General features: G+C 43.1%; 1 pseudogene; it reads left to right on the forward strand.

The window, feature by feature from the left end:
* Nucleotides 1-2,893: 2,893 nt before the first annotated feature.
* On the forward strand, nucleotides 2,894-4,799 carry LOC107700090 (uncharacterized; annotated as a pseudogene).
* The last annotated feature ends 5,137 nt before the right edge of the window (nucleotides 4,800-9,936 follow it).

Here is a 9,936-nt window from a genome sequence, read left to right on the forward strand (position 1 = left end):
TACTTTTTCACACACATTTGCCTTTTTCAAACATACATGTTTAAAACAAGCAAGAATAAATAGAATAAATACATATGGTTTTAAAAAAGAACAATCTTTGCTTAAAAACAAAACAATTAAAACCATTGTGTGTAGCTTGTTTTTTTAAAAGTCCATGTCTTTGGTGTGTTTAAAATGGTGTGTAATGGTAAGCTCCTGAGAGTTGAATTGCATTGTAAGACTACCTCAGAACAAAGGATTTGATGTAAGGTTTTAGACCGCTTCTCTGTTAAATGATTTCTGGCATAGGTTTGATGCATGTAAGGCCCATTTCTCTATGTTCACTGTGGAAAAACTTTCAGACAATTCACAAAAAACTGTTATTGTCAGAATATTTAATGAAACTGTGAGTGGGGACGACATTTGTGTCTGGTTGGGCAGATATTGCACTGTTCGGGGTCAACCAGTCAAAGATGGCATCTGGAATTGCTCCTGGCGAATTCCCATCAAACCATGGGAAGACGCTGGGAGCTACCTGGGCCTGAAGCATCTGCCATCAATGATTGTGTTGGGTGAGAACAGAGGCTACATTCACTACCAAGGAATGCCAAAACTATGCAGGAAGTGTAGGAAAATGGGGCATTTAGCCGATGCATGCCAGGAGCTAATATGTGGGAAATGTAGAGAAATTGGACATGTCTTTGAAGAATGTACCATTGGCAGACGGTGTAATCTTTGTGGTGACACAAATCATCTCTACAGAGATTGCCCCAAGAGTTTTGCCAACAAACTGAAAGGTAACAAAATGGCTGCCCCACCAGAGGAGCAAACAATCAAACAAAGAGAGGAGGCGGGCCCTGAGGTCTTGGCGGGAAATTCAAATTTCCTGGGATAAAAAGAATAGGTTAACACGACGCATGATGGGGCTGCAAAAACGACTACAGAGGTATTTTAACCTTTTAAACAATGGTTTTGATTTTAATGAAGATATTGAAAAAGTTAAAAAAGAGATGTCAGTTTCATCCGAGATACAAAGTAAAGGTGTTATTTTAAGGAGCAGGGAGAAGGAGATAGAGGAAGGCGAAAAGTGTACAATGTATTAAAAAAAAAAGATAATTTCACGGGTTCGGGCAATTACTGTTTGTAAAAAGTAGAGGGAGGGAAGCTTGTACGACAAGATATTTTAAATGAAACTGAATCTTTTTCTGAAAATTGATACAACGAAAAAGAGGTACACACCAACACATTAGGAGAAGTCTTAGATTTTTTAGAAAGAAAAGTCGACAGTGAATACACTATTTTATCCCAAGATTTTACAGTTTTAGAAATGCACAAAGCTCTTAAAAGTTTTAAACGAGGAAAGTAGACGGACATCCTCTACAGCAGTGGTTCTCAACCTTTTTTTCCACTGGGCCGCACTATGGTCCAAGTGCAAGTCTCACGGGCCGCACGCATATCATTTACATATTATGTCACCAATACAAACCAACCAGATTTATAATAGCCTATTATAGCATAAATATTATGATATCTAATCGATTACATTCATTGAAATAAATAAATAAATAAAAAATTATACTCACCATTAATAAAACACCTGATGCTGTCGGGAGCTGACCAATTTTGTGAAATTCGGCTCGAAAGGAGTAACAGCACAATGAATTTGCGATTGTAAGTTGCAGTCTGTAAGACGCGCGACATTGCAGAAAATGTGCGTTCACAAATGTAGCCTATGTTGATCCAAATATGGAAAGCACTTTCGAATTGAATAATCTGAGGTTCTCTCCAGAGATGTTTTGCCATATTTCTGCAATTAAGGATGATTGCTGCATAGTATGGGTGTTTCCTTTTGCCTGAACTAGAGCCCTGCATTTCACTTTTTTTTACGCCCCTCGGGCCAGGCTTCGGGACAATTTTCACGCCATAGTTCAGACGTGGGCTGGGCATCATCGGGCTAGTTTTAGGCTTCTCCTATTTTTATGTTTTAGATATCCATCAAGACGGCAGAAAGCGCATCATGTTTGTTTTCTTTATTTTATAAAAGCACAACGTTTTGTTGATATTGTGAGTGCACACAAATAAAAGTAGACCCTTTACAGTTAGGCTAAATTGATCAAACATAGGCTATGATCAGCTTACTGTGTGCCGCTGGTCGCGTGGTCGTTACTTTAAAAAACAAAAACGTATATTTAACGACCAAAAAATGCTCCAAACGTTTTTCTAGATTAACTTCATAAAAAAACAAATGAAATATAATCACTTTGCCATTACATACAAAACTGAACTATTTTAATATAGCTGAAACAGTAGTATAAGCTGTTTTGGGAGAAGGGAAAAAAAAAGACGTGCTCGGGACGGTAATTCTGATAAGTTGTCGGACAAGGGCCAGGCTAGGGCCTGAACGTCATATATTTGAGGCCCGTGCAGGGCTCTAGCCTGAACATCTTCAAGTCTACATAGCAAAAACATTATAGCTTATATTTGTTCAGTACATTTTTAAATTAATGTAAAAACTAAAATGAATTGTAAAACTGAAAGTTTTTTTTTTTAAATTGTGTTCAGCATGGTGGGCCGCATTTGAATTCGTGACGGGCCGCGGGTTGAGAACCACTGCTCTAGAGTTTTATTTGACATTTTGGGTTATTTTAGCACATGACTTACTGACTGTTTTTAAAGAATTTGAGACTCTCGACAGACTTCCTGATAGCTTTAGAACAGGGATAGTTTCACTTTTACACAAAAAAGGGGACGAGACTGACTTACGGAATTGGCGACCAATTACGCTTTTAAACTTTGATTGCAAACTTTTTAGCAAAATTTTATCTATGCGTATGTTCACCATTTTAAAGGACGTTATCCACCCGGATCAAGCATGTGCTGTGGAAGATCACGGACAGCTTGATACTGATCAGAGATGCCATCTGTTACGCGAGCGACAGAAACAGTCGACAACAGTCGGGCCTCGGGCGCTAAGCTTAACAGAAACAAGTCCGAGGCCCAGCTGTTCGGGCCATGGGGAGACGTGGACACAGGTGGACTTGATTTGGCTTTTAAAGACTGATTTTAAAATATTAGGAGTGAAATTTGACAAAGAGGGTGGAGGACGGGGAAACTGGACTGACATTTTAGGGAAAGCTAGGCAAAAACTAGGGTTTTGGGTACTAAGACAGATGACGTTTGAAGGCAAGGTTTTAATTTTTAAATCTGTGATTTTATCACTGATTTTACTTGTCTCTTCTTTTTTTAGTCCCCCACGGAAATTTCTGGCGAGGTTGTAGAGGGCGGAATTTTACTTCCTGTGGGGGTCCAAGTGGGAGCACCTAAAGAGGGAGGTTGTCAAAAGAATACCAGAGAAAGGGGGGAAAGGCCTCCCAGACCCCCACCACTAGGCCACCGTTTTACCGCTCTCCACATCAGATATGCAGTGACCCCATCCAGTGAAAACAAGACAGCAGCCATGACCCGATTCTGGATGGGGTCCTATCTAAGAACCTTAAAGATTTTACCAGTAGACCTGAAAAGCCCAGTGTCTTTTTACCTTCCAAAAGAACATGGTTTTATTAAAATATTTTTAAAGAAATACCTTTTAGAAAGTGAAGATGTCACCATTTTAACTAATCACAAGTCTCTCATCTCTCTTGTGCAGGACCGGGAACCGGTGAGTCCAGTTCCGGGCCTCACACTAAGTGAGGCCAAACTAGTTTGGAGGAACGCGGCTCACCCCGCTCTCAGGAATAAGCACAAGGACTTGTCATGGATGGTGGCTCATGAGATCCTCCCAGTCAGGGCGGTTATGCAGAGGCATGGCCAAAAACCCCGTTTGCCCACGACCCGGGTGTAATCCCCCGGAGACCATTCACCACCTGCTGCACGGGACCTGTGGGCCAAGACCGGCCCCCTGTATTTCCCATGCCTACCAGCGGATGGGGCCCGGTCAGGAATTCACCTCGCTCTGGCTCACCCTCAACGTCATCAAGGATGCCATCTGGACCACCAGAAACCTGCTGGTGGGGAAGCGCGCTAGGGTACCCCTCTATGCATGCGAGCTAAAGGTAACATCAATGCTGCAGGGGTACTGGACGATGATATTCAGACGGGGGGGCCGGGGTCACACGGGAAGGGTCCCAGCCGCAACCGACCCTGGCCGCCCATAGATGCACCCTCACCACTCTGGCTACGGGAACAGCGGGCCGGAGGAGAGGGGATCTTCGCTGAGCCCGTAAAATAGCATCTTACGGGCCTGTTCTGGAGAGTGGAGTGAAGATCTACTTGATAAGGACTAACCCCCGGTCTTGCACAACAGATGATTTTTAAAGACTTATAAATTGATGTTTTTATGTTGTTTTTTTGAATTGGTTTTATTAAATGGAATTTGAGGTTTGTTTTCATTTTAAATTTGTATCTTACTATTGGAATATGACACACCACTTTAAACACACCAAAGACTGATAAAAACAGATTTTTCTTTTTTTTCCCCTCCTTATTACACTATCAATACAACATAATTCCCACTTTGCTTAAGACCAAATCAGCACTTATACAACGAGGTCTCTTCTTAGAAATAGATATTCTAGGTAGAAAACAAAAACAAAACCACACTAAAAAAAAAAAAAAAAACCCTTTCACTTACCCCACGCCAACTCTCGGCAACCCCCCCATACTTTCTTTGTTTTCCCTTCCCCAAAACAGCATTTAAATGCTTTTACCTCAGCTGCTATTTTACTCAACAGTAGCAAAAACAGAGTTTCTGATGCCAAACAAGGCATTTGCCTTCTTAAACAATCTGTTCTCCATTCTCACAGTACATGTTTCCCTTCTGAAACCACCACCCAAATTACTCTTCTACCTTCCTTTACAAATCCTTCCAGCCCTTCCACATACAGTACTAAGTTCCTTGTGATTTTCGGGCCTCCCCACCTCTCCCACCACGTAGTCACTAACTTCCAGAATGTAACTGCCCCTGGACAGGACCAAAAGGTATGAGCTACTGTTTCATCCTGACCACAGCCAACTGGGCACTTTGGTGACTTTCCTGAGCCATGCCTGTATAGCTGCTCTCTCACAGGCAACCGACCCAGCGCTGCCAACCAGTTTAAGTCTTTACAAAACCCTGCCAAATAAGTAGGCTGCAACATGGCCCAACCCACTCTATATGGCGGCACAACTTTCTCTGCCCTCACCACTAGTTCGTCCCTCAATCTACTGTACAGCTGCCTATGCTGAAGGATCAAAAATTGCTCCAAACACCATGGTTTCCCCACTACGAAATCTGCCACCCTCTGATAGTAGGCCGGCCTATTTGTTGACCATGGCATTGTTCCCCTCCATGAACTAATAGATCTCAACGGAAAAGCCAACCAAAACTGGGCCAAAAACATTGCTTTGTGCACTGCCTCCTGAGTTGCTAATCGGGCAGAAGAAGAAAAGAAGATCGCATCCATTTTTAAGGGGATACAAGGAACTCCCCTCCCTCCCTCCTTCACATGGCAGTACATCTGTGTCCTCAACACCATTTCAGTACCGTTCTTCCAAAGGAAAGAAAAAACCAGCCTCTCCAACTTCCTACCATACCAAAAAGGTACCGGAAAAATATATGCCAAATAATTCAAACTTGGAAGAAGGTCTGCCCTCACCACTTCCAGCCTACCCCACATTGATAGCCCCCTTAATTTCCACCTAGCAATCCTTGCTTGCGCTGCTTTGAACCTAGCCTCCCAGTTCTCCTGAGCGCTATTCTTTCTGAAAAACCTAATTCCTAGGATCTTCAACCCTTCTGCACAAAAGTTATAACCACCTGGCACTACTGTTCTGTGTGCCCACTGGCCTGCAAACATAGCTGAAGACTTACCCACGTTTACACGTGCACCCGAGGCCTCGCAAAAGCCTTTAAGGATTTTGCATGCTGCCTCAAAATCCTTATCTGAGGTCAGGAACAATGTCATATCATCTGCATATGCAGTCACCTTTGCACACGTACCCCTGCCTCCAGGTAAATGCATGCCCGTCAACGAATCAGCCGCCCTCAAAGCTGCCATCAGGGGCTCTAGAGACAGAACATAAAGCAGAGGCGACAAAGGGCACCCCTGTCGAACCCCTCCCAACTGCTCCACCCTCCCTGAATAATATCCATTTATTCCTATCCTGCTTGAAACCTTGCTATACAGCAGCTTTACCCATGACCTGAAGACTGGGCCAAACCCCATGTGCACCAGGATGCCCATTAAAAAAGCATGACTCACCCTGTCGAAAGCTTTCTCCTGGTCCAGACTCAAAATCGCCAGGGGGAGCTGCCGCTGTTCCGCCCAGTACAAAATGCCTCTGACTAACGCTAACTTTAAACCACCTGAAGTTTGGTCTGGCTGCACTACTACCCCAATCACCTTCTTAAGTCGCTCTGTTATCACCTTGGCCAATACCTTGTAATCAGTTGTTAACAAGGTTATTGGTCTCCAGTGAGTTTCAAACAGACTCTGCAGGTTTTTCCACCCAGCCACCAAATTATAGAAGCTACACAGAAGGTTCTGTCCTTTAGAAAGGAGGTGTTAAATCTCCACACTCCCCTCCCTCTCTTCATGCCACCGACCTCCGCCCACACCCCCACTAAACAGTGATCCGAGCACCACATTGGCTGCTGTGTATAATTATGTACCTTCACATGTACCGGGAAAAATAAATAATCCAGCCTGGAAGCGTCCTGCTTGCTACTTCGCCATGTATAGGTGGGCTCTCGACCTCCTGCTTCCCGAAAGGAGTCTTGCAAAGAAAACCCAGCAGCCAAGAGTGCCAATTCGTTACCTGAATCATTATCAAGGGACATATTGAAATCCCCTCCCATAATTAGCAATCTGTTTGTATACAAGACTGGTGCCAGATTATCTAAAAACCCCTTCCTATCCCCCAACTTACTTGGTACGTACACATTAACAAAACGAAAAGCCACCCCCCACCACCTGGCGTCCACCACTATAACTCTTCCCAGAATCATCACATTAGCAGACTCAATTATAAATTCCCAGGAATAAAATAAAATGCCCACCCCATCCGCTCTAACATTCCCTACCCCCCAACAGGAAGGCCCCACCTCCCACCCTGCAGAAAAAACAGAAACATCTTCTTTTCCTTGTAAATGACATTCTTGTAAAAAACAAACATCAAAAGGCGACATCTTTAAAGAAAGATAAATTGTAGTCCTCCTCTAACATTTTAAGTCCCCTTGCATTTAACGTTGCCACCCTTAAACAAACCATAATATTTTCTTAGCGAAAAGGAGAACTCTTCATTCACCATTCCAAAATTCACATACTCCCCTTCCCCAAGCTCTCCTTCTCCCTACCTCTCCCAACTGATACTTCAACCCATCCCTCCCCTTCTCCCCTTCCTCCTTCCTCTTCATCCCCTTTGCCCCTTCCCCCACATTCTTACTCAAAATAGATTTAACCTTTCTCAAGACCCCTTTATTTTCCATTTTCCCCTTTACCCCTTCGTCCTCTGAACACTTCACCTCAATATCCATCTCACCTCCCTCTTCCCCCCAGTCTCGTATGGTTCCCCGCTCTTGAGTCTGGAATCTGCTGCATTTCCGCTCCCTTTCTCCAGTCCCATCCTCGAAAGGCCTCCGTCGTCTTATGCCTTGACCCATGTCGACCTTCAGCATGTCTTCTTGCTGCTGGCCCCTGCTGCTTGACGGCTCCGCTACCTCCTGTTCTGTCTCCTCATAGATACCACAAAGTACCTCTGCCACGTCTATTTCAGACCACACTTGTGATGGCGCCATCTGATGCTCTTCTTCCTCACCTCCTCTTCGTTCTGGCCCATCTCCATCTCTTGTTTCCTCAGCTTGCTCCCTCGAATCTTTTCTGGGGTTTACACCCGAGGGCCCCGCCTTCTGACCATCTCCTTCCTCTGACACATTCGTCAGCAGACTTTCAAAATCCGTTTGCAAATCCTGTCCTTCTTTACAGAGGCTGGCATAAGATCTCTGCCTACTTGGGCATGCCCGGTACAAATGATCCTTTACCCCACGTGCTCCATCGATCCACAAAAACGGCACCGCTGGCCTGCACAATCTGCCTTTACGTGCCCTTGAGCACCACACCTTCTGCAATACACTGGCTGACCCGGATAGTGAAGAAATCCTCTGTTTGATCCTATGAAAAAGGATCCTGGAGGGTGCACGAGTCAGTGCTATAATGTGTGTGCGTGCGTCTATGAAAGCAGCGTAGCCTAGGCTACTTCATATAGTTTTAGTTTAGCTATTAACCCGAACCCGACCCGAAACCCGAAAGTATTTTGGGACCCGTCGGGCTCGGGTCGGGTAGCAGACCTCTAATCTGCGAGGGCAGACCTCTCCGTGGGAGCCGAGACAGAACCCTCATTGCTTGCTCTGCTATTCGTCACAATAAGCGGCAATCCCCAAAAAGGGGAAGCACACCGTTTCTGGAGATACTGCAATACCAGACCGATGTGTGGAGTGGACGGAGCAAGCCCCGGCTCCAGCTCCATGATCCAAAAATCCATTTAATATGCAGTCCCCGGGTAGGGGACGTATCAGATATTAAACTGAAAAGAACAGATTTTTTGTTTTTGTTTTTATTTAATTTTATTAAGTTTTTATTGTCACAATTTTCATTTGCATTTATACTTTCATACACACATTTTCCTTTTCAATCACACATTTTAAAACAAGCAAGAATAAATAGAATAAATACACATGGTTTAACCCTCTGGGGTCGACAAACATGCCGGCGCGTTTTGTTGCATTTTTTTTTAAAGCCTCTAAATGAACTTAAATTACTCCGTCAGTTTTGATCGTACCGATAAGAGCAATACATCTATCGAATCTGTAAAGGGTCTACTTTTATTTGTATACACACATAATAACAACAAAATGTTGTGCTTTTGTAAAATAAGGAAAACAAACAGGGTGCGCTGTCTGCTGCCTTGTTCTCTGTGATCTTCATTTAGAAATGTGTTACAAAAATGAACTGAAACTCAGCAAATACTCGACACACAGACATGAGAGATATATATATATATATAGAAAGCTTGACATGTCTACTTTTAAACGAAGCAAGTCTTTTCGAAAACAAATATTATGTGACAAAGTAATCAGTACGAAACCAACGAGATGTCCAGTCTTTCCCGTCTGGCTTCATTATCTCTAATTAGATCACGCCCACGTGCTACTTTCATTTTTGATATTACAATAGTCCACGAGAGACGCACGGCATGTAAGCACCCACATCACAGCAAACAAAGCAGCGAGACTTTTCCTCACGTTCATCTTGGCTACTTCGTTTAGACAGAATTTACCTCAGATGAAGACGCGCTGAGAGGAATAAGCTTTGGATTACCTCAGAAAAAGAAGAACATCATTTACATGAGTAAATCTTTTTTTATGAACCTACTTGCATTAGTTGTCACATAACTTGTACACATTTTACTAATTAGACTTTTTCCAAGCTATACTGTATTTCCTGACTAAATGTAAATTTAAATTCCTGCTCTGGTGTAAATGTTTTGAATGTGTTATACCCGGTCATTGGTGTTCGCGATCATCTGAGGTGTAGATGTATCAAGTAAGCTGTAAATATCACTTATAAGTGACCCATCGACGACATATACGCGAGTCCATTCTTATCAGTGATGCAATTTATTATCAGCTATGCATCTTCTGGCAATTGTTATAACAACTGTTCAATTTTCATTGAGGACTGTGGCTGCATCACCGGCATAATTGCACAAGAAAGGCACGCGAGTGTCGTTCAGTTTTGAGTTTGCTGGAAAATCATACTGAGTAAGTGCACAGTATAGTGTATAGTAATTGTACTTTTATTATGCCTATATGGTAATATTATTTGTGGCTGATAGTGTTAAAATATAGTTTCTTTGTTATTGGCATTCTGTTTTCTCATCAAGTAGGACTATGCATATACTAAGGTACTGTGAAAAATAAAT

This window comes from Sinocyclocheilus anshuiensis, unplaced genomic scaffold (genome assembly GCF_001515605.1).
Source record: "Sinocyclocheilus anshuiensis isolate Anshui unplaced genomic scaffold, SAMN03320099.WGS_v1.1 scaffold1352, whole genome shotgun sequence".
Lineage (NCBI taxonomy): Eukaryota > Metazoa > Chordata > Actinopteri > Cypriniformes > Cyprinidae > Sinocyclocheilus > Sinocyclocheilus anshuiensis.